At 76.3% G+C, this 21,717-nt stretch overlaps 13 non-coding genes and 8 pseudogenes across 13 annotated transcripts; all 21 read right to left on the bottom strand.

The window, feature by feature from the left end:
* Positions 1-235: 235 nt before the first annotated feature.
* On the bottom strand, positions 236-354 carry LOC149746526 (5S ribosomal RNA; annotated as a pseudogene).
* A 930-nt stretch (positions 355-1,284) lies between these two features.
* LOC149746525 (5S ribosomal RNA) lies at positions 1,285-1,403 on the bottom strand (annotated as a pseudogene).
* Positions 1,404-2,337: 934 nt separating this feature from the next.
* On the bottom strand, positions 2,338-2,456 carry LOC149746524 (5S ribosomal RNA). Its single transcript, XR_016389532.1, has one exon. It is a non-coding gene; the product is annotated as a 5S ribosomal RNA (ribosomal RNA).
* A 933-nt stretch (positions 2,457-3,389) lies between these two features.
* LOC149746523 (5S ribosomal RNA) lies at positions 3,390-3,508 on the bottom strand. Its single transcript, XR_016390187.1, has one exon. It is a non-coding gene; the product is annotated as a 5S ribosomal RNA (ribosomal RNA).
* A 929-nt stretch (positions 3,509-4,437) lies between these two features.
* Positions 4,438-4,556, bottom strand: LOC149746522 (5S ribosomal RNA). Its single transcript, XR_016390412.1, has one exon. It is a non-coding gene; the product is annotated as a 5S ribosomal RNA (ribosomal RNA).
* A 924-nt stretch (positions 4,557-5,480) lies between these two features.
* On the bottom strand, positions 5,481-5,599 carry LOC149746521 (5S ribosomal RNA). The gene has a single exon (XR_016390076.1). It is a non-coding gene; the product is annotated as a 5S ribosomal RNA (ribosomal RNA).
* Positions 5,600-6,532: 933 nt separating this feature from the next.
* Positions 6,533-6,651, bottom strand: LOC149746520 (5S ribosomal RNA). Its single transcript, XR_016389531.1, has one exon. It is a non-coding gene; the product is annotated as a 5S ribosomal RNA (ribosomal RNA).
* A 934-nt stretch (positions 6,652-7,585) lies between these two features.
* On the bottom strand, positions 7,586-7,704 carry LOC149746519 (5S ribosomal RNA). Its single transcript, XR_016390181.1, has one exon. It is a non-coding gene; the product is annotated as a 5S ribosomal RNA (ribosomal RNA).
* A 933-nt stretch (positions 7,705-8,637) lies between these two features.
* On the bottom strand, positions 8,638-8,756 carry LOC149746518 (5S ribosomal RNA). The gene has a single exon (XR_016389530.1). It is a non-coding gene; the product is annotated as a 5S ribosomal RNA (ribosomal RNA).
* A 934-nt stretch (positions 8,757-9,690) lies between these two features.
* Positions 9,691-9,809, bottom strand: LOC149746517 (5S ribosomal RNA; annotated as a pseudogene).
* Positions 9,810-10,742: 933 nt separating this feature from the next.
* On the bottom strand, positions 10,743-10,861 carry LOC149746516 (5S ribosomal RNA). Its single transcript, XR_016390186.1, has one exon. It is a non-coding gene; the product is annotated as a 5S ribosomal RNA (ribosomal RNA).
* A 928-nt stretch (positions 10,862-11,789) lies between these two features.
* LOC149746515 (5S ribosomal RNA) lies at positions 11,790-11,908 on the bottom strand (annotated as a pseudogene).
* Positions 11,909-12,836: 928 nt separating this feature from the next.
* LOC149746514 (5S ribosomal RNA) lies at positions 12,837-12,955 on the bottom strand. Its single transcript, XR_016390362.1, has one exon. It is a non-coding gene; the product is annotated as a 5S ribosomal RNA (ribosomal RNA).
* Positions 12,956-13,889: 934 nt separating this feature from the next.
* On the bottom strand, positions 13,890-14,008 carry LOC149746513 (5S ribosomal RNA; annotated as a pseudogene).
* Positions 14,009-14,942: 934 nt separating this feature from the next.
* LOC149746512 (5S ribosomal RNA) lies at positions 14,943-15,061 on the bottom strand. Its single transcript, XR_016389529.1, has one exon. It is a non-coding gene; the product is annotated as a 5S ribosomal RNA (ribosomal RNA).
* Positions 15,062-15,994: 933 nt separating this feature from the next.
* Positions 15,995-16,113, bottom strand: LOC149746511 (5S ribosomal RNA). The gene has a single exon (XR_016390185.1). It is a non-coding gene; the product is annotated as a 5S ribosomal RNA (ribosomal RNA).
* A 922-nt stretch (positions 16,114-17,035) lies between these two features.
* Positions 17,036-17,154, bottom strand: LOC149746510 (5S ribosomal RNA). The gene has a single exon (XR_016390361.1). It is a non-coding gene; the product is annotated as a 5S ribosomal RNA (ribosomal RNA).
* A 934-nt stretch (positions 17,155-18,088) lies between these two features.
* Positions 18,089-18,207, bottom strand: LOC149746509 (5S ribosomal RNA; annotated as a pseudogene).
* Positions 18,208-19,140: 933 nt separating this feature from the next.
* Positions 19,141-19,259, bottom strand: LOC149746508 (5S ribosomal RNA). Its single transcript, XR_016389725.1, has one exon. It is a non-coding gene; the product is annotated as a 5S ribosomal RNA (ribosomal RNA).
* A 929-nt stretch (positions 19,260-20,188) lies between these two features.
* Positions 20,189-20,307, bottom strand: LOC149746507 (5S ribosomal RNA; annotated as a pseudogene).
* Positions 20,308-21,237: 930 nt separating this feature from the next.
* LOC149746506 (5S ribosomal RNA) lies at positions 21,238-21,356 on the bottom strand (annotated as a pseudogene).
* Positions 21,357-21,717: the final 361 nt, after the last annotated feature.

The following is a 21,717-nucleotide window of genomic DNA, read 5'->3' as shown; positions in this document are numbered from 1 at the left end:
GGGTCCGGGTCAGCCACCCCGGGAGCGTGTGGGGTGCGGCTGCCTTCCAGGGCCGTCTTTTGGCCGCCCGGCCGGGCGGGCCGGCGGGCAGCGCCCGTTCCGAAGCGCGCGCGCACGCGCGCGACCTGGTGGGAGGGGCCTGACGAGGTGGGGCCTGCAGCGGGGCCCGGCGGGGGCGGAGCCGGCGGCCACCGCCCGCGGGCGAGTGAAGGAGAAGGCAGAGCGGGAGGCAAAAAGCCTACAGCACCCGGTATGCCGAGGCGGTCTCCCATCCAAGTACTAACCAGGCCCGACCCTGCTGAGCTTCCGAGATCAGACGAGATCGGGTGCGTTCAGGGTGGTATGGCCGTCGACGGGGGCGGGGACCGCGGGCTGCCTCTTGAGGCCCAGTTTCGCTGGCGCTTGCGCCTCACTGCCAGCCTGGCGGTCAGCCCGCCCCGGCAGGACCCCGTCGCCCGCCCAGGCAGGGGGAACGGAGGTCTCGGGTATCGGGCGGTGGCGGAGGGTTTGACCCACCCCCCCTCCCAGCCGAGGGCGGGCGCGACCCAGCAAAGCCTTCGGCGCTTGGCGCCCCGCCCGAGATCCCGCACGTCGCTCACAGGGACGTGGCCCCGGAGGCTTCAGGGCCCGGGGCCCGCGGTCTCTTGGGCATCGCCCCTGCCCGCCCACGCGGCGCTAGGCGCAGCCCAGCCGCAGCCCCGGCCGGCCCTCCTGCCCGACAGCAGCTGGCCCGAAGCCACTGGGAGCCACCATCGTGTCGCCACGGCCCCTCAGCCCCGGCGAGGCCACCCTTGCCCGCACACCACCCGCCGAGCTCAGGAGCCCGCCCCTGGCGGCCGGCAGGCCCGGGGAAGCGGCCCCTGCCCTCGATCCCGCTCCCGCACCCGGCCGCGGCGGCGACACGGCGGGGGGCGGGGCTTTTGCCGGAGGGAGCTGTGGAGGGACACACCCACCGGCACACAGGTGGCGGCACCGGGGCGGGGCGCCGGTGGGGGCGGCCAGGTGCAGGTCGAGGGGCTCGCTGGCCGAAGGGACGGCAACCGGGCCCGCGGCGGAGCCTGGGTCCGGGCCAGGCACCCCGGGGGCGTCTGGGGTGCGGCTGCCTTCCAGGGCCGCCTTCTGGCCGCCTGGCGGGCCGGGCCGTCGGGGAGCGCCCCCTCCGGCGCGCGCGCCGTGGTGGGAGGGGCCTGAGGAGGCGGGGCCTGCAGCGGGCCCCGGCGCGGGCGGAGCCGTCGGCCACCGCCCTCGGGCGAGTTAAAGGAGAAGGCGGAGCGGGAGGCAAAAAGCCTACAGCACCCGGTATTCCCAGGCGGTCTCCCATCCAAGTACTAACCAGGCCCGACCGTGCTCAGGTTTCGAGATCAGACGAGATCGGGCGCGTTCAGGGTGGTATGGCCGTAGACGGGGGCGGGGACGGCGGGCTGCCTCTTGAGGCCCACTTTCGCTGGCGCTTGCGCCTCACCGCCAGCCTGGCGGTCAGCCCGCCCCGGCGGGACCCCGTCGCCCGCCCAGGCAGGGGGAACGGAGGTCTCGGGTACCGGGCGGTGGCGGAGGCGGAGGGTTTGGCCACCCCCTCCCAGCCGAGGGCGGGCGTGACCCAGCGAACCCTTCGGCGCTTGGCGCCCCGCCCAAGATCCGGCCCGTCGCTCACAGGGACGTGGCCCCGGAGGCTTCAGGGCCCGGGGCCCGCGGTCCCTTGGGCATCGCCCCTGCCCGCCCACGCGGCGCTAGGCGCCGCCCAGCCGCAGCCCGGGCCGGCCCTCCTGCCCGACAGCAGCTGGCCCGAAGCCACTGGGAGCCACCATCGTGTCGCCACGGCCCCTCAGCCCCGGCGAGGCCACCCTTGCCCGCACACCACCCGCCGAGCTCAGGAGCCCGCCCCTGGCGGCCGGCAGGCCCGGGGAAGCGGCTCCTGCCCTCGATCCCGCTCCCGCACCCGGCCGCGGCGGCGACACGGCGGGGGGCGGGGCTTTTGCCGGAGGGAGCTGTGGAGGGACACACCCACCGGCACACAGGTGGCGGCACCGGGGCGGGGCGCCGGTGGGGGCGGCCAGGTGCAGGTCGAGTGGCTCGGTGGCCGAAGGGTCGGCAACCGGGCCCGCGGCGGAGCCTGGGTCCCGGCCAGGCACCCCGGGGGCGTCTGGGGTGCGGCTGACTTCCAGGGCCGCCTTCTGGCCGCCTGGCGCACCGGGCCGGCGGGGAGCGCCCCCTCCGGCGCGCGCGCCGTGGTGGGAGGGGCCTGAGGAGGCGGGGCCTGCAGCGAGGCCCCGGCGCGTGCGGAGCCGGCGGCCACCGCCCGCGGGCGAGTTAAAGGAGAAGGCGGAGCGGGAGGCAAAAAGCCTACAGCACCCGGTATTCCCAGGCGGTCTCCCATCCAAGTACTAACCAGGCCCGACCCTGCTTAGCTTCCGAGATCAGACGAGATCGGGCGCGTTCAGGGTGGTATGGCCGTAGACGGGGGCGGGGACGGCGGGCTGCCTCTTGAGGCCCACTTTCGCTGGCGCTTGCGCCTCACCGCCAGCCTGGCGGTCAGCCCGCCCCGGCAGGACCCCGTCGCCCGCCCAGGCAGGGGGAACGGAGGTCTCGGGTACCGGGCGGTGGCGGAGGCGGAGGGTTTGGCCACCCCCTCCCAGCCGAGGGCGGGCGTGACCCAGCGAACCCTTCGGCGCTTGGCGCCCCGCCCGAGATCCCGCACGTCGCTCACAGGGACGTGGCCCCGGAGGCTTCAGGGCCCGGGGCCCCCGGTCTCTTGGGCATCGCCTCTGCCCGCCCACGCGGCGCAAGGCGCAGCCCGGCCGCAGCCCGGGCCGGCCCTCCTGCCCGACAGCAGCTGGCCCGAAGCCACTGGGGGCCGCCATCGTGTCGCCACGGCCCCTCAACCCCGGCCAGGCCTCCCTTGCCCGCACAAGGCCCGCCGAGCTCAGGAGCCCGCCCCTGGTGGACGGCAGGCCCGGGGAAGCTGCCCCTGCCCTCGTTCCCGCTCCCGCACCCGGGGGCGGCGACACGGTGGAGGCGGGGATTTTGCCGCAGGGAGCTGTGGAGAGACACACCGGCACACAGGTGGCGGCACCGAGGCTGGGCGGCAGTGGGGGCGGCCAGGTGCAGGTCGAGGGGCTCGCTGGCCGAAAGGACGGCAACCGGGCCCGCGGCGGATTCTGGGTCCGGGCCAGCCACCCCGGGATCTTCTGGGGTGCGGCTGCCTTCCAGGGCCGCCTTCTGGCAGCCCGGCGGGCGGGCCGGCGGGCAGCGCCCCTTCCGTCGCACGCGGGCGCGCGCGCCCTGGTGGGAGGGGCCTAACGAGGTGGGGCCTGCAGCGGCGCCCGGCGCGGGCGGAGCCGGCGGCCACGGCCCGCGGGCGAGTGAAGGAGAAGGCGGAGCGGGAGGCAAAACGCCTACAGCACCCGGTATTCCCAGGCGGTCTCCCATCCAAGTACTAACCAGGCCCGACCCTGCTTAGCTTCCGAGATCAGACGAGATCGGGCGCGTTCAGGGTGGTATGGCCGTCGACGGGGGCGGGGACCGCGGGCTGCCTCTTGAGGCCCAGTTTCGCTGGCGCTTGCGCCTCACCGCCAGCCTGGCGGTCAGCCCGCCCCGGCAGGACCCCGTCGCCCGCCCAGGCAGGGGGAACGGAGGTCTCGGGTATCGGGCTGTGACGGAGGGTTTGACCCCCCCCTCCCAGCCGAGGGCTGGCGCGACCCAGCAAAGCCTTCGGCGCTTGGCGCCCCGCCCGAGATCCCGCACGTCGCTCACAGGGACGTGGCCCCGGAGGCTTCAGGGCCCGGGGCCCGCGGTCCCTTGGGCATCGCCCCTGCCCGCCCACGCGGCGCTAGGCACAGCCGAGCCGCAGCCCGGGCCGGCCATCCTGCCGACAGCAGCTGGCCCGAAGCCACTGGGGGCCGCCATTGTGTCGCCACGGCCCCTCAGCCCCGGCCAGGCCACCCTTGCCCGCACACGGCCCGCCGAGCTCAGGAGCCCGCCCCTGGTGGCCGGCAGGTCCGGGGAAGCGGCCCCTGCCCTCGATCCCGCTCCCGCACCCGGCCGCGGCGACAGGGCGGAGGCGGGGCTTTTGCCGGAGGGAGCTGCGGAGGGACACACCGGCACACAGGTGGTGGCACCGGGGCTGGGCGGCAGTGGGGGCGGCCAGGTGCAGGTCGAGGGGCTCGCTGGCCGAAAGGACGGCAACCGGGCCCGCGGCGGATTCTGGGTCCGGGTCAGCCACCCCGGGAGCGTGTGGGGTGCGGCTGCCTTCCAGGGCCGTCTTTTGGCCGCCCGGCCGGGCGGGCCGGCGGGCAGCGCCCGTTCCGAAGCGCGCGCGCACGCGCGCGACCTGGTGGGAGGGGCCTGACGAGGTGGGGCCTGCAGCGGGGCCCGGCGGGGGCGGAGCCGGCGGCCACCGCCCGCGGGCGAGTGAAGGAGAAGGCAGAGCGGGAGGCAAAAAGCCTACAGCACCCGGTATGCCGAGGCGGGCTCCCATCCAAGTACTAACCAGGCCCGACCCTGCTTAGCTTCCGAGATCAGACGAGATCGGGTGCGTTCAGGGTGGTATGGCCGTCGACGGGGGCGGGGACCGCGGGCTGCCTCTTGAGGCCCAGTTTCGCTGGCGCTTGCGCCTCACTGCCAGCCTGGCGGTCAGCCCGCCCCGGCAGGACCCCGTCGCCCGCCCAGGCAGGGGGAACGGAGGTCTCGGGTATCGGGCGGTGGCGGAGGGTTTGACCCCCCCCCCTCCCAGCCGAGGGCGGGCGCGACCCAGCAAAGCCTTCGGCGCTTGGCGCCCCGCCCGAGATCCCGCACGTCGCTCACAGGGACGTGGCCCCGGAGGCTTCAGGGCCCGGGGCCCGCGGTCTCTTGGGCATCGCCCCTGCCCGCCCACGCGGCGCTAGGCGCAGCCCAGCCGCAGCCCCGGCCGGCCCTCCTGCCCGACAGCAGCTGGCCCGAAGCCACTGGGGGCCGCCATCGTGTCACCACGGCCCCTCAGCCCCGGCCAGGCCACCCTTGCCCGCACACCGCCCGCCGAGCTCAGGAGCCCCCCCCTGGTGGCCGGCAGGCCCGGGGAAGCGGCCCCTGCCCTCGATCCCGCTCCCGCACCCGTCCGCGGCGACACGGCGGAGGCGGGGCTTTTGCCGGAGGGAGCTGTGGAGGGACACACCGGCACACAGGTGTCGGCACCGAGGCTGGGCGCCAGTGGGAGCGGCCAGGTGCAGGTCGAGGGGCTCGCTGGCCGAAAGGACGGCAACCGGGCCCGCGGCGGATTCTGGGTCCGGGCCAGCCACCCCGGGATCTTCTGGGGTGCGGCTGCCTTCCAGGGCCGCCTTCTGGCCGGCCAGGCCGGCGGGCAGCGCCCCTTCCGAAGCGCGCGCGCGCGCGCGCGCCCTGGTGGGAGGGTCCTGACGTGGTGGGGCCTGCAGCGGGGCCCGGCGGGGGCGGAGCCGGCGGCCACGGCCCGCGGGCGAGTGAAGGAGAAGGCGGAGCGGGAGGCAAAACGCCTACAACACCCGGTATTCCCAGGCGGTCTCCCATCCAAGTACTAACCAGGCCCGACCCTGCTTAGCTTCCGAGATCAGACGAGATCGGGCGCGTTCAGGGTGGTATGGCCGTAGACGGGGGCGGGGACGGCGGGCTGCCTCTTGAGGCCCACTTTCGCTGGCGCTTGCGCCTCACCGCCAGCCTGGCGGTCAGCCCGCCCCGGCAGGACCCCGTCGCCCGCCCAGGCAGGGGGAACGGAGGTCTCGGGTACCGGGCGGTGGCGGAGGCGGAGGGTTTGGCCACCCCCTCCCAGCCGAGGGCGGGCGTGACCCAGCGAACCCTTCGGCGCTTGGCGCCCCGCCCAAGATCCGGCCCGTCGCTCACAGGGACGTGGCCCCGGAGGCTTCAGGGCCCGGGGCCCGCGGTCCCTTGGGCATCGCCCCTGCCCGCCCACGCGGCGCTAGGCGCCGCCCAGCCGCAGCCCGGGCCGGCCCTCCTGCCCGACAGCAGCTGGCCCGAAGCCACTGGGAGCCACCATCGTGTCGCCACGGCCCCTCAGCCCCGGCGAGGCCACCCTTGCCCGCACACCACCCGCCGAGCTCAGGAGCCCGCCCCTGGCGGCCGGCAGGCCCGGGGAAGCGGCCCCTGCCCTCGATCCCGCTCCGGCACCAGGCCGCGGCGGCGACACGGCGGGGGGCGGGCCTTTTGCCGGAGGGAGCTGTGGAGGGACACACCCACCGGCACACAGGTGGCGGCACCGGGGCGGGGCGCCGGTGGGGGCGGCCAGGTGCAGGTCGAGGGGCTCGCTGGCCGAAGGGTCGGCAACCGGGCCCGCGGGGGAGCCTGGGCCGGGCCAGGCACCCCGGGGGCGTCTGGGGTGCGGCTGCCTTCCAGGGCCGCCTTGTGACCGCCTGGTGGGCCGGGCCGGCGGGGAGCGCCCCCTCCGGCGCGCGCGCCGTGGTGGGAGGGGCCTGAGGAGGCGGGGCCTGCAGCGGGGCCCCGGCGCGGGCGGAGCCGGCGGCCACCGCCCGCGGGCGAGTTAAAGGAGAAGGCGGAGCGGGAGGCAAAAAGCCTACAGCACCCGGTATTCCCAGGCGGTCTCCCATCCAAGTACTAACCAGGCCCGACCCTGCTTAGCTTCCGAGATCAGACGAGATCGGGCGCGTTCAGGGTGGTATGGCCGTAGACGGGGGCGGGGACGGCGGGCTGCCTCTTGAGGCCCACTTTCGCTGGCGCTTGCGCCTCACCACCAGCCTGGCGGTCAGCCCGCCCCGGCAGGACCCCGTCGCCCGCCCAGGCAGGGGGAACGGAGGTCTCGGGTACCGGGCGGTGGCGGAGGCGGAGGGTTTGGCCACCCCCTCCCAGCCGAGGGCGGGCGTGACCCAGCGAACCCTTCGGCGCTTGGCGCCCCGCCCAAGATCCGGCCCGTCGCTCACAGGGACGTGGCCCCGGAGGCTTCAGGGCCCGGGGCCCGCGGTCCCTTGGGCATCGCCCCTGCCCGCCCACGCGGCGCTAGGCGCCGCCCAGCCGCAGCCCGGGCCGGCCCTCCTGCCCGACAGCAGCTGGCCCGAAGCCACTGGGAGCCACCATCGTGTCGCCACGGCCCCTCAGCCCCGGCGAGGCCACCCTTGCCCGCACACCACCCGCCGAGCTCAGGAGCCCGCCCCTGGCGGCCGGCAGGCCCGGGGAAGCGGCCCCTGCCCTCGATCCCGCTCCCGCACCCGGCCGCGGCGGCGACACGGCGGGGGGCGGTGCTTTTGCCGGAGGGAGCTGTGGAGGGACACACCCACCGGCACACAGGTGGCGGCACCGGGGCGGGGCGCCGGTGGGGGCGGCCAGGTGCAGGTCGAGGGGCTCGCTGGCCGAAGGGACGGCAACAGGGCGCGCGGCGGAGCCTGGGTCCGGGCCAGGCACCCCGGGGGCGTCTGGGGTGCGGCTGCCTTCCAGGGCCGCCTTCTGGCCGCCTGGCGGGCCGGGCCGGCGGGGAGCGCCCCCTCCGGCGCGCGCGCCGTGGTGGGAGGGGCCTGAGGAGGCGGGGCCTGCAGCGGGGCCCCGGCGCGGGCGGAGCCGGCGGCCACCGCCCGCGGGCGAGTTAAAGGAGAAGGCGGAGCGGGAGGCAAAAAGCCTACAGCACCCGGTATTCCCAGGCGGTCTCCCATCCAAGTACTAACCAGGCCCAACCCTGCTTAGCTTCCGAGATCAGACGAGATCGGGCGCGTTCAGGGTTGTATGGCCGTAGACGGGGGCGGGGACGGCGGGCTGCCTCTTGAGGCCCACTTTCGCTGGCGCTTGCGCCTCACCGCCAGCCTGGCGGTCAGCCCGCCCCGGCAGGAACCCGTCGCCCGCCCAGGCAGGGGGAACGGAGGTCTCGGGTACCGGGCGGTGGCGGAGGCGGAGGGTTTGGCCACCCCCTCCCAGCCGAGGGCGGGCGTGACCCAGCGAACCCTTCGGCGCTTGGCGCCCCGCCCAAGATCCGGCCCGTCGCTCACAGGGACGTGGCCCCGGAGGCTTCAGGGCCCGGGGCCCGCGGTCCCTTGTGCATCGCCCCTGCCCGCCCACGCGGCGCTAGGCGCAGCCCAGCCGCAGCCCGGGCCGGCCCTCCTGCCCGACAGCAGCTGGCCCGAAGCCACTGGGAGCCACCATCGTGTCGCCACGGCCCCTCAGCCCCGGCGAGGCCACCCTTGCCCGCACACCACCCGCCGAGCTCAGGAGCCCGCCCCTGGCGGCCGGCAGGCCCGGGGAAGCGGCCCCTGCCCTCGATCCCGCTCCCGCACCAGGCCGCGGCGGCGACACGGCGGGGGGCGGGGCTTTTGCCGGAGGGAGCTGTGGAGGGACACACCCACCGGCACACAGGTGGCGGCACCGGGGCGGGGCGCCGGTGGGGGCGGCCAGGTGCAGGTCGAGGGGCTCGCTGGCCGAAGGGTCGGCAACCGGGCCCGCGGGGGAGCCTGGGCCGGGCCAGGCACCCCGGGGGCGTCTGGGGTGCGGCTGCCTTCCAGGGCCGCCTTGTGACCGCCTGGCGGGCCGGGCCGGCGGGGAGCGCCCCCTCCGGCGAGCGCGCCGTGGTGGGAGGGGCCTGAGGAGGCGGGGCCTGCAGCGGGGCCCCGGCGCGGGCGGAGCCGGCGGCCACCGCCCGCGGGCGAGTTAAAGGAGAAGGCGGAGCGGGAGGCAAAAAGCCTACAGCACCCGGTATTCCCAGGCGGTCTCCCATCCAAGTACTAACCAGGCCCGACCCTGCTTAGCTTCCGAGATCAGACGAGATCGGGCGCGTTCAGGGTGGTATGGCCGTAGACGGGGGCGGGGACGGCGGGCTGCCTCTTGAGGCCCACTTTCGCTGGCGCTTGCGCCTCACCGCCAGCCTGGCGGTCAGCCCGCCCCGGCAGGACCCCGTCGCCCGCCCAGGCAGGGGGAACGGAGGTCTCGGGTACCGGGCGGTGGCGGAGGCGGAGGGTTTGGCCACCCCCTCCCAGCCGAGGGCGGGCGTGACCCAGCGAACCCTTCGGCGCTTGGCGCCCCGCCCAAGATCCGGCCCATCGCTCACAGGGACGTGGCCCCGGAGGCTTCAGGGCCCGGGGCCCGCGGTCCCTTGGGCATCGCCCCTGCCCGCCCACGCGGCGCTAGGCGCCGCCCAGCCGCAGCCCGGGCCGGCCCTCCTGCCCGACAGCAGCTGGCCCGAAGCCACTGGGAGCCACCATCGTGTCGCCACGGCCCCTCAGCCCCGGCGAGGCCACCCTTGCCCGCACACCACCCGCCGAGCTCAGGAGCCCGCCCCTGGCGGCCGGCAGGCCCGGGGAAGCGGCCCCTGCCCTCGATCCCGCTCCCGCACCCGGCCGCGGCGGCGACACGGCGGGGGGCGGGGCTTTTGCCGGAGGGAGCTGTGGAGGGACACACCCACCGGCACACAGGTGGCGGCACCGGGGCGGGGCGCCGGTGGGGGCGGCCAGGTGCAGGTCGAGGGGCTCGCTGGCCGAAGGGACGGCAACCGGGCCCGCGGCGGAGCCTGGGTCCGGGCCAGGCACCCCGGGGGCGTCTGGGGTGCGGCTGCCTTCCAGGGCCGCCTTCTGGCCGCCTGGCGGGCCGGGCCGGCGGGGAGCGCCCCCTCCGGCGCGCGCGCCGTGGTGGGAGGGGCCTGAGGAGGCGGGGCCTGCAGCCGGGCCCCGGCGCGGGCGGAGCCGGCGGCCACCGCCCGCGGGCGAGTTAAAGGAGAAGGCGGAGCGGGAGGCAAAAAGCCTACAGCACCCGGTATTCCCAGGCGGTCTCCCATCCAAGTACTAACCAGGCCCGACCGTGCTCAGGTTCCGAGATCAGACGAGATCGGGCGCGTTCAGGGTGGTATGGCCGTAGACGGGGGCGGGGACGGCGGGCTGCCTCTTGAGGCCCACTTTCGCTGGCGCTTGCGCCTCACCGCCAGCCTGGCGGTCAGCCCGCCCCGGCAGGACCCCGTCGCCCGCCCAGGCAGGGGGAACGGAGGTCTCGGGTAACGGGCGGTGGCGGAGGCGGAGGGTTTGGCCACCCCCTCCCAGCCGAGGGCGGGCGTGAGCCAGCGAACCCTTCGGCGCTTGGCGCCCCGCCCAAGATCCGGCCCGTCGCTCACAGGGACGTGGCCCCGGAGGCTTCAGGGCCCGGGGCCCGCGGTCCCTTGGGCATCGCCCCTGCCCGATCACGCGGCGCTAGGCGCCGCCCAGCCGCAGCCCGGGCCGGCCCTCCTGCCCGACAGCAGCTGGCCCGAAGCCACTGGGGGCCGCCATCGTGTCGCCACGGCCCCTCAACCCCGGCCAGGCCTCCCTTGCCCGCACAAGGCCCGCCGAGCTCAGGAGCCCGCCCCTGGTGGACGGCAGGCCCGGGGAAGCTGCCCCTGCCCTCGTTCCCGCTCCCGCACCCGGGGGCGGCGACACGGTGGAGGCGGGGATTTTGCCGCAGGGAGCTGTGGAGAGACACACCGGCACACAGGTGGCGGCACCGAGGCTGGGCGGCAGTGGGGGCGGCCAGGTGCAGGTCGAGGGGCTCGCTGGCCGAAAGGACGGCAACCGGGCCCGCGGCGGATTCTGGGTCCGGGCCAGCCACCCCGGGATCTTCTGGGGTGCGGCTGCCTTCCAGGGCCGCCTTCTGGCAGCCCGGCGGGCGGGCCGGCGGGCAGCGCCCCTTCCGTCGCACGCGGGCGCGCGCGCCCTGGTGGGAGGGGCCTAACGAGGTGGGGCCTGCAGCGGCGCCCGGCGCGGGCGGAGCCGGCGGCCACGGCCCGCGGGCGAGTGAAGGAGAAGGCGGAGCGGGAGGCAAAACGCCTACAGCACCCGGTATTCCCAGGCGGTCTCCCATCCAAGTACTAACCAGGCCCGACCCTGCTTAGCTTCCGAGATCAGACGAGATCGGGCGCGTTCAGGGTGGTATGGCCGTCGACGGGGGCGGGGACCGCGGGCTGCCTCTTGAGGCCCAGTTTCGCTGGCGCTTGCGCCTCACCGCCAGCCTGGCGGTCAGCCCGCCCCGGCAGGACCCCGTCGCCCGCCCAGGCAGGGGGAACGGAGGTCTCGGGTATCGGGCTGTGACGGAGGGTTTGACCCCCCCCTCCCAGCCGAGGGCTGGCGCGACCCAGCAAAGCCTTCCGCGCTTGGCGCCACGCCCGAGATCCCGCACGTCGCTCACAGGGACGTGGCCCCGGAGGCTTCAGGGCCCGGGGCCCGCGGTCCCTTGGGCATCGCCCCTGCCCGCCCACGCGGCGCTAGGCGCCGCCCAGCCGCAGCCCGGGCCGGCCCTCCTGCCCGACAGCAGCTGGCCCGAAGCCACTGGGAGCCACCATCGTGTCGCCACGGCCCCTCAGCCCCGGCGAGGCCACCCTTGCCCGCACACCACCCGCCGAGCTCAGGAGCCCGCCCCTGGCGGCCGGCAGGCCCGGGGAAGCGGCCCCTGCCCTCGATCCCGCTCCCGCACCCGGCCGCGGCGGCGACACGGCGGGGGGCGGGGCTTTTGCCGGAGGGAGCTGTGGAGGGACACACCCACCGGCACACAGGTGGCGGCACCGGGGCGGGGCGCCGGTGGGGGCGGCCAGGTGCAGGTCGAGTGGCTCGCTGGCCGAAGGGTCGGCAACCGGGCCCGCGGCGGAGCCTGGGTCCCGGCCAGGCACCCCGGGGGCGTCTGGGGTGCGGCTGCCTTCCAGGGCCGCCTTCTGGCCGCCTGGCGGACCGGGCCGGCGGGGAGCGCCCCCTCCGGCGCGCGCGCCGTGGTGGGAGGGGCCTGAGGAGGCGGGGCCTGCAGCGGGGCCCCGGCGCGTGCGGAGCCGGCGGCCACCGCCCGCGGGCGAGTTAAAGGAGAAGGCGGAGCGGGAGGCAAAAAGCCTACAGCACCCGGTATTCCCAGGCGGTCTCCCATCCAAGTACTAACCAGGCCCGACCGTGCTCAGGTTCCCAGATCAGACGAGATCGGGCGCGTTCAGGGTGGTATGGCCGTAGACGGGGGCGGGGACGGCGGGCTGCCTCTTGAGGCCCACTTTCGCTGGCGCTTGCGCCTCACCGCCAGCCTGGCGGTCAGCCCGCCCCGGCAGGACCCCGTCGCCCGCCCAGGCAGGGGGAACGGAGGTCTCGGGTAACGGGCGGTGGCGGAGGCGGAGGGTTTGGCCACCCCCTCCCAGCCGAGGGCGGGCGTGAGCCAGCGAACCCTTCGGCGCTTGGCGCCCCGCCCAAGATCCGGCCCGTCGCTCACAGGGACGTGGCCCCGGAGGCTTCAGGGCCCGGGGCCCGCGGTCCCTTGGGCATCGCCCCTGCCCGATCACGCGGCGCTAGGCGCCGCCCAGCCGCAGCCCGGGCCGGCCCTCCTGCCCGACAGCAGCTGGCCCGAAGCCACTGGGGGCCGCCATCGTGTCGCCACGGCCCCTCAACCCCGGCCAGGCCTCCCTTGCCCGCACAAGGCCCGCCGAGCTCAGGAGCCCGCCCCTGGTGGACGGCAGGCCCGGGGAAGCTGCCCCTGCCCTCGTTCCCGCTCCCGCACCCGGGGGCGGCGACACGGTGGAGGCGGGGATTTTGCCGCAGGGAGCTGTGGAGAGACACACCGGCACACAGGTGGCGGCACCGAGGCTGGGCGGCAGTGGGGGCGGCCAGGTGCAGGTCGAGGGGCTCGCTGGCCGAAAGGACGGCAACCGGGCCCGCGGCGGATTCTGGGTCCGGGCCAGCCACCCCGGGATCTTCTGGGGTGCGGCTGCCTTCCAGGGCCGCCTTCTGGCCGGCCAGGCCGGCGGGCAGCGCCCCTTCCGAAGCGCGCGCGCGCGCGCGCGCCCTGGTGGGAGGGTCCTGACGTGGTGGGGCCTGCAGCGGGGCCCGGCGGGGGCGGAGCCGGCGGCCACGGCCCGCGGGCGAGTGAAGGAGAAGGCGGAGCGGGAGGCAAAACGCCTACAACACCCGGTATTCCCAGGCGGTCTCCCATCCAAGTACTAACCAGGCCCGACCCTGCTTAGCTTCTGAGATCAGACGAGATCGGGTGCGTTCAGGGTGGTATGGTCGTCGACGGGGGCGCGGACCGCGGGCTGCTTCTTGAGGCCCAGTTTCGCTGGCGCTTGCGCCTCACCGCCAGCCTGGCGGTCAGCCCGCCCCGGCAAGACCCCGTCGCCCGCCCAGGCAGGGGGAACGGAGGTCTCGGGTACCGGGCGGTGGCGGAGGCGGAGGGTTTGGCCACCCCCTCCCAGCCGAGGGCGGGCGTGACCCAGCGAACCTTTCGGCGCTTGGCGCCCCGCCCAAGATCCGGCCCGTCGCTCACAGGGACGTGGCCCCGGAGGCTTCAGGGCCCGGGGCCCGCGGTCCCTTGGGCATCGCCCCTGCCCGCCCACGCGGCGCTAGGCGCCGCCCAGCCGCAGCCCGGGCCGGCCCTCCTGCCCGACAGCAGCTGGCCCGAAGCCACTGGGAGCCACCATCGTGTCGCCACGGACCCTCAGCCCCGGCGAGGCCACCCTTGCCCGCACACCACCCGCCGAGCTCAGGAGCCCGCCCCTGGCGGCCGGCAGGCCCGGGGAAGCGGCCCCTGCCCTCGATCCCGCTCCCGTACCCGGCCGCGGCGGCGACACGGAGGGGGGCGGGGCTTTTGCCGGAGGGAGCTGTGGAGGGACACACCCACCGGCACACAGGTGGCGGCACCGGGGCGGGGCGCCGGTGGGGGCGGCCAGGTGCAGGTCGAGTGGCTCGCTGGCCGAAGTGTCGGCAACCGGGCCCGCGGCGGAGCCTGGGTCCCGGCCAGGCACCCCGGGGGCATCTGGGGTGCGGCTGCCTTCCAGGGCCGCCTTCTGGCCGCCTGGCGGACCGGGCCGGCGGGGAGCGCCCCCTCCGGCGCGCGCGCCGTGGTGGGAGGGGCCTGAGGAGGCGGGGCCTGCAGCGGGGCCCCGGCGCGGGCGGAGCCGGCGGCCACCGCCCGCGGGCGAGTTAAAGGAGAAGGCGGAGCGGGAGGCAAAAAGCCTACAGCACCCGGTATTCCCAGGCGGTCTCCCATCCAAGTACTAACCAGGCCCGACCGTGCTCAGGTTCCCAGATCAGACGAGATCGGGCGCGTTCAGGGTGGTATGGCCGTAGACGGGGGCGGGGACGGCGGGCTGCCTCTTGAGGCCCACTTTCGCTGGCGCTTGCGCCTCACCGCCAGCCTGGCGGTCAGCCCGCCCCGGCAGGACCCCGTCGCCCGCCCAGGCAGGGGGAACGGAGGTCTCGGGTACCGGGCGGTGGCGGAGGCGGAGGGTTTGGCCACCCCCTCCTAGCCGAGGGCGGGCGTGACCCAGCGAACCCTTCGGCGCTTGGCGCCCCGCCCAAGATCCGGCCCGTCGCTCACAGGGACGTGGCCCCGGAGGCTTCAGGGCCCGGGGCCCGCGGTCCCTTGGGCATCGCCCCTGCCCGATCACGCGGCGCTAGGCGCCGCCCAGCCGCAGCCCGGGCCGGCCCTCCTGCCCGACAGCAGCTGGCCCGAAGCCACTGGGAGCCACCATCGTGTCGCCACGGCCCCTCAGCCCCGGCGAGGCCACCCTTGCCCGCACACCACCCGCCGAGCTCAGGAGCCCGCCCCTGGCGGCCGGCAGGCCCGGGGAAGCGGCCCCTGCCCTCGATCCCGCTCCCGCACCCGGCCGCGGCGGCGACACGGCGGGGGGCGGGGCTTTTGCCGGAGGGAGCTGTGGAGGGACACACCCACCGGCACACAGGTGGCGGCACCGGGGCGGGGCGCCGGTGGGGGCGGCCAGGTGCAGGTCGAGGGGCTCGCTGGCCGAAGGGACGGCAACCGGGCCCGCGGCGGAGCCTGGGTCCGGGCCAGGCACCCCGGGGGCGTCTGGGGTGCGGCTGCCTTCCAGGGCCGCCTTCTGGCCGCCTGGCGGGCCGGGCCGGCGGGGAGCGCCCCCTCCGGCGCGCGCGCCGTGGTGGGAGGGGCCTGAGGAGGCGGGGCCTGCAGCGGGGCCCCGGCGCGGGCGGAGCCGGCGGCCCCCGCCCGCGGGCGAGTTAAAGGAGAAGGCGGAGCGGGAGGCAAAAAGCCTACAGCACCCGGTATTCCCAGGCGGTCTCCCATCCAAGTACTAACCAGGCCCGACCCTGCTTAGCTTCCGAGATCAGACGAGATCGGGCGCGTTCAGGGTGGTATGGCCGTAGACGGGGGCGGGGACGGCGGGCTGCCTCTTGAGGCCCACTTTCGCTGGCGCTTGCGCCTCACCGCCAGCCTGGCGGTCAGCCCGCCCCGGCAGGACCCCGTCGCCCGCCCAGGCAGGGGGAACGGAGGTCTCGGGTACCGGGCGGTGGCGGAGGCGGAGGGTTTGGCCACCCCCTCCCAGCCGAGGGCGGGCGTGACCCAGCGAACCCTTCGGCGCTTGGCGCCCCGCCCAAGATCCGGCCCGTCGCTCACAGGGACGTGGCCCCGGAGGCTTCAGGGCCCGGGGCCCCCGGTCTCTTGGGCATCGCCTCTGCCCGCCCACGCGGCGCAAGGCGCAGCCCGGCCGCAGCCCGGGCCGGCCCTCCTGCCCGACAGCAGCTGGCCCGAAGCCACTGGGGGCCGCCATCGTGTCGCCACGGCCCCTCAACCCCGGCCAGGCCTCCCTTGCCCGCACAAGGCCCGCCGAGCTCAGGAGCCCGCCCCTGGTGGACGGCAGGCCCGGGGAAGCTGCCCCTGCCCTCGTTCCCGCTCCCGCACCCGGGGGCGGCGACACGGTGGAGGCGGGGATTTTGCCGCAGGGAGCTGTGGAGAGACACACCGGCACACAGGTGGCGGCACCGAGGCTGGGCGGCAGTGGGGGCGGCCAGGTGCAGGTCGAGGGGCTCGCTGGCCGAAAGGACGGCAACCGGGCCCGCGGCGGATTCTGGGTCCGGGCCAGCCACCCCGGGATCTTCTGGGGTGCGGCTGCCTTCCAGGGCCGCCTTCTGGCAGCCCGGCGGGCGGGCCGGCGGGCAGCGCCCCTTCCGTCGCACGCGGGCGCGCGCGCCCTGGTGGGAGGGGCCTAACGAGGTGGGGCCTGCAGCGGCGCCCGGCGCGGGCGGAGCCGGCGGCCACGGCCCGCGGGCGAGTGAAGGAGAAGGCGGAGCGGGAGGCAAAACGCCTACAGCACCCGGTATTCCCAGGCGGTCTCCCATCCAAGTACTAACCAGGCCCGACCCTGCTTAGCTTCCGAGATCAGACGAGATCGGGCGCGTTCAGGGTGGTATGGCCGTCGACGGGGGCGGGGACCGCGGGCTGCCTCTTGAGGCCCAGTTTCGCTGGCGCTTGCGCCTCACCGCCAGCCTGGCGGTCAGCCCGCCCCGGCAGGACCCCGTCGCCCGCCCAGGCAGGGGGAACGGAGGTCTCGGGTATCGGGCTGTGACGGAGGGTTTGACCCCCCCCTCCCAGCCGAGGGCTGGCGCGACCCAGCAAAGCCTTCGGCGCTTGGCGCCCCGCCCGAGATCCCGCACGTCGCTCACAGGGACGTGGCCCCGGAGGCTTCAGGGCCCGGGGCCCGCGGTCTCTTGGGCATCGCCCCTGCCCGCCCACGCGGCGCTAGGCGCAGCCCAGCCGCAGCCCCGGCCGGCCCTCCTGCCCGACAGCAGCTGGCCCGAAGCCACTGGGGGCCGCCATCGTGTCACCACGGCCCCTCAGCCCCGGCCAGGCCACCCTTGCCCGCACACCGCCCGCCGAGCTCAGGAGCCCCCCCCTGGTGGCCGGCAGGCCCGGGGAAGCGGCCCCTGCCCTCGATCCCGCTCCCGCACCCGTCCGCGGCGACACGGCGGAGGCGGGGCTTTTGCCGGAGGGAGCTGTGGAGGGACACACCGGCACACAGGTGGCGGCACCGAGGCTGGGCGCCAGTGGGAGCGGCCAGGTGCAGGTCGAGGGGCTCGCTGGCCGAAAGGACGGCAACCGGGCCCGCGGCGGATTCTGGGTCCGGGCCAGCCACCCCGGGATCTTCTGGGGTGCGGCTGCCTTCCAGGGCCGCCTTCTGGCCGGCCAGGCCGGCGGGCAGCGCCCCTTCCGAAGCGCGCGCGCGCGCGCGCGCCCTGGTGGGAGGGTCCTGACGTGGTGGGGCCTGCAGCGGGGCCCGGCGGGGCCGGAGCCGGCGGCCACGGCCCGCGGGCGAGTGAAGGAGAAGGCGGAGCGGGAGGCAAAACGCCTACAACACCCGGTATTCCCAGGCGGTCTCCCATCCAAGTACTAACCAGGCCCGACCCTGCTTAGCTTCTGAGATCAGACGAGATCGGGTGCGTTCAGGGTGGTATGGTCGTCGACGGGGGCGCGGACCGCGGGCTGCTTCTTGAGGCCCAGTTTCGCTGGCGCTTGCGCCTCACCGCCAGCCTGGCGGTCAGCCCGCCCCGGCAAGACCCCGTCGCCCGCCCAGGCAGGGGGAACGGAGGTCTCGGGTACCGGGCGGTGGCGGAGGCGGAGGGTTTGGCCACCCCCTCCCAGCCGAGGGCGGGCGTGACCCAGCGAACCCTTCGGCGCTTGGCGCCCCGCCCAAGATCCGGCCCGTCGCTCACAGGGACGTGGCCCCGGAGGCTTCAGGGCCCGGGGCCCGCGGTCCCTTGGGCATCGCCCCTGCCCGCCCACGCGGCGCTAGGCGCCGCCCAGCCGCAGCCCGGGCCGGCCCTCCTGCCCGACAGCAGCTGGCCCGAAGCCACTGGGAGCCACCATCGTGTCGCCACGGACCCTCAGCCCCGGCGAGGCCACCCTTGCCCGCACACCACCCGCCGAGCTCAGGAGCCCGCCCCTGGCGGCCGGCAGGCCCGGGGAAGCGGCCCCTGCCCTCGATCCCGCTCCCGTACCCGGCCGCGGCGGCGACACGGAGGGGGGCGGGGCTTTTGCCGGAGGGAGCTGTGGAGGGACACACCCACCGGCACACAGGTGGCGGCACCGGGGCGGGGCGCCGGTGGGGGCGGCCAGGTGCAGGTCGAGTGGCTCGCTGGCCGAAGTGTCGGCAACCGGGCCCGCGGCGGAGCCTGGGTCCCGGCCAGGCACCCCGGGGGCGTCTGGGGTGCGGCTGCCTTCCAGGGCCGCCTTCTGGCCGCCTGGCGGACCGGGCCGGCGGGGAGCGCCCCCTCCAGCGCGCGCGCCGTGGTGGGAGGGGCCTGAGGAGGCGGGGCCTGCAGCGGGGCCCCGGCGCGGGCGGAGCCGGCGGCCACCGCCCGCGGGCGAGTTAAAGGAGAAGGCGGAGCGGGAGGCAAAAAGCCTACAGCACCCGGTATTCCCAGGCGGTCTCCCATCCAAGTACTAACCAGGCCCGACCGTGCTCAGGTTCCCAGATCAGACGAGATCGGGCGCGTTCAGGGTGGTATGGCCGTAGACGGGGGCGGGGACGGCGGGCTGCCTCTTGAGGCCCACTTTCGCTGGCGCTTGCGCCTCACCGCCAGCCTGGCGGTCAGCCCGCCCCGGCAGGACCCCGTCGCCCGCCCAGGCAGGGGGAACGGAGGTCTCGGGTACCGGGCGGTGGCGGAGGCGGAGGGTTTGGCCACCCCCTCCCAGCCGAGGGCGGGCGTGACCCAGCGAACCCTTCGGCGCTTGGCGCCCCGCCCAAGATCCGGCCCGTCGCTCACAGGGACGTGGCCCCGGAGGCTTCAGGGCCCGGGGCCCCCGGTCTCTTGGGCATCGCCTCTGCCCGCCCACGCGGCGCAAGGCGCAGCCCGGCCGCAGCCCGGGCCGGCCCTCCTGCCCGACAGCAGCTGGCCCGAAGCCACTGGGGGCCGCCATCGTGTCGCCACGGCCCCTCAACCCCGGCCAGGCCTCCCTTGCCCGCACAAGGCCCGCCGAGCTCAGGAGCCCGCCCCTGGTGGACGGCAGGCCCGGGGAAGCTGCCCCTGCCCTCGTTCCCGCTCCCGCACCCGGGGGCGGCGACACGGTGGAGGCGGGGATTTTGCCGCAGGGAGCTGTGGAGAGACACACCGGCACACAGGTGGCGGCACCGAGGCTGGGCGGCAGTGGGGGCGGCCAGGTGCAGGTCGAGGGGCTCGCTGGCCAAAAGGACGGCAACCGGGCCCGCGGCGGATTCTGGGTCCGGGCCAGCCACCCCGGGATCTTCTGGGGTGCGGCTGCCTTCCAGGGCCGCCTTCTGGCAGCCCGGCGGGCGGGCCGGCGGGCAGCGCCCCTTCCGTCGCACGCGGGCGCGCGCGCCCTGGTGGGAGGGGCCTAACGAGGTGGGGCCTGCAGCGGCGCCCGGCGCGGGCGGAGCCGGCGGCCACGGCCCGCGGGCGAGTGAAGGAGAAGGCGGAGCGGGAGGCAAAAAGCCTACAGCACCCGATATTCCCAGGCGGTCTCCCATCCAAGTACTAACCAGGCCCGACCCTGCTTAGCTTCCGAGATCAGACGAGATCGGGCGCGTTCAGGGTGGTATGGCCGTAGACGGGGGCGGGGACGGCGGGCTGCCTCTTGAGGCCCACTTTCGCTGGCGCTTGCGCCTCACCGCCAGCCTGGCGGTCAGCCCGCCCCGGCAAGACCCCGTCGCCCGCCCAGGCAGGGGGAACGGAGGTCACGGGTATCGGGCGGTGACGGAGGGTTTGACCCCCCCCTCCCAGCCGAGGGCGGGCGCGACCCAGCAAAGCCTTCGGCGCTTGGCGCCCCGCCCGAGATCCCGCACGTCGCTCACAGGGACGTGGCCCCGGAGGCTTCAGGGCCCGGGGCCCGCGGTCCCTTGGGCATCGCCCCTGCCCGCCCACGCGGCGCTAGGCACAGCCGAGCCGCAGCCCGGGCCGGCCATCCTGCCGACAGCAGCTGGCCCGAAGCCACTGGGGGCCGCCATTGTGTCGCCACGGCCCCTCAGCCCCGGCCAGGCCACCCTTGCCCGCACACGGCCCGCCGAGCTCAGGAGCCCGCCCCTGGTGGCCGGCAGGTCCGGGGAAGCGGCCCCTGCCCTCGATCCCGCTCCCGCACCCGGCCGCGGCGACAGGGCGGAGGCGGGGCTTTTGCCGGAGGGAGCTGCGGAGGGACACACCGGCACACAGGTGGTGGCACCGGGGCTGGGCGGCAGTGGGGGCGGCCAGGTGCAGGTCGAGGGGCTCGCTGGCCGAAAGGACGGCAACCGGGCCCGCGGCGGATTCTGGGTCCGGGTCAGCCACCCCGGGAGCGTGTGGGGTGCGGCTGCCTTCCAGGGCCGTCTTTTGGCCGCCCGGCCGGGCGGGCCGGCGGGCAGCGCCCGTTCCGAAGCGCGCGCGCACGCGCGCGACCTGGTGGGAGGGGCCTGACGAGGTGGGGCCTGCAGCGGGGCCCGGCGGGGGCGGAGCCGGCGGCCACCGCCCGCGGGCGAGTGAAGGAGAAGGCAGAGCGGGAGGCAAAAAGCCTACAGCACCCGGTATGCCGAGGCGGTCTCCCATCCAAGTACTAACCAGGCCCGACCCTGCTGAGCTTCCGAGATCAGACGAGATCGGGTGCGTTCAGGGTGGTATGGCCGTCGACGGGGGCGGGGACCGCGGGCTGCCTCTTGAGGCCCAGTTTCGCTGGCGCTTGCGCCTCACTGCCAGCCTGGCGGTCAGCCCGCCCCGGCAGGACCCCGTCGCCCGCCCAGGCAGGGGGAACGGAGGTCTCGGGTATCGGGCGGTGGCGGAGGGTTTGACCCACCCCCCCTCCCAGCCGAGGGCGGGCGCGACCCAGCAAAGCCTTCGGCGCTTGGCGCCCCGCCCGAGATCCCGCACGTCGCTCACAGGGACGTGGCCCCGGAGGCTTCAGGGCCCGGGGCCCGCGGTCTCTTGGGCATCGCCCCTGCCCGCCCACGCGGCGCTAGGCGCAGCCCAGCCGCAGCCCCGGCCGGCCCTCCTGCCCGACAGCAGCTGGCCCGAAGCCACTGGGAGCCACCATCGTGTCGCCACGGCCCCTCAGCCCCGGCGAGGCCACCCTTGCCCGCACACCACCCGCCGAGCTCAGGAGCCCGCCCCTGGCGGCCGGCAGGCCCGGGGAAGCGGCCCCTGCCCTCGATCCCGCTCCCGCACCCGGCCGCGGCGGCGACACGGCGGGGGGCGGGGCTTTTGCCGGAGGGAGCTGTGGAGGGACACACCCACCGGCACACAGGTGGCGGCACCGGGGCGGGGCGCCGGTGGGGGCGGCCAGGTGCAGGTCGAGGGGCTCGCTGGCCGAAGGGACGGCAACCGGGCCCGCGGCGGAGCCTGGGTCCGGGCCAGGCACCCCGGGGGCGTCTGGGGTGCGGCTGCCTTCCAGGGCCGCCTTCTGGCCGCCTGGCGGGCCGGGCCGTCGGGGAGCGCCCCCTCCGGCGCGCGCGCCGTGGTGGGAGGGGCCTGAGGAGGCGGGGCCTGCAGCGGGCCCCGGCGCGGGCGGAGCCGTCGGCCACCGCCCTCGGGCGAGTTAAAGGAGAAGGCGGAGCGGGAGGCAAAAAGCCTACAGCACCCGGTATTCCCAGGCGGTCTCCCATCCAAGTACTAACCAGGCCCGACCGTGCTCAGGTTTCGAGATCAGACGAGATCGGGCGCGTTCAGGGTGGTATGGCCGTAGACGGGGGCGGGGACGGCGGGCTGCCTCTTGAGGCCCACTTTCGCTGGCGCTTGCGCCTCACCGCCAGCCTGGCGGTCAGCCCGCCCCGGCGGGACCCCGTCGCCCGCCCAGGCAGGGGGAACGGAGGTCTCGGGTACCGGGCGGTGGCGGAGGCGGAGGGTTTGGCCACCCCCTCCCAGCCGAGGGCGGGCGTGACCCAGCGAACCCTTCGGCGCTTGGCGCCCCGCCCAAGATCCGGCCCGTCGCTCACAGGGACGTGGCCCCGGAGGCTTCAGGGCCCGGGGCCCGCGGTCCCTTGGGCATCGCCCCTGCCCGCCCACGCGGCGCTAGGCGCCGCCCAGCCGCAGCCCGGGCCGGCCCTCC

This window comes from Delphinapterus leucas, chromosome 19 (assembly GCF_059928025.1).
Source record: "Delphinapterus leucas isolate spDelLeu-1000000601 "Yukka" chromosome 19, BTC_Dleu_Yukka2, whole genome shotgun sequence".
NCBI classification, from domain to species: Eukaryota; Metazoa; Chordata; class Mammalia; order Artiodactyla; family Monodontidae; genus Delphinapterus; species Delphinapterus leucas.
Note: the sequence above shows the minus strand (reverse complement) of the source record. Positions and strands in the feature narration are given on the sequence as shown.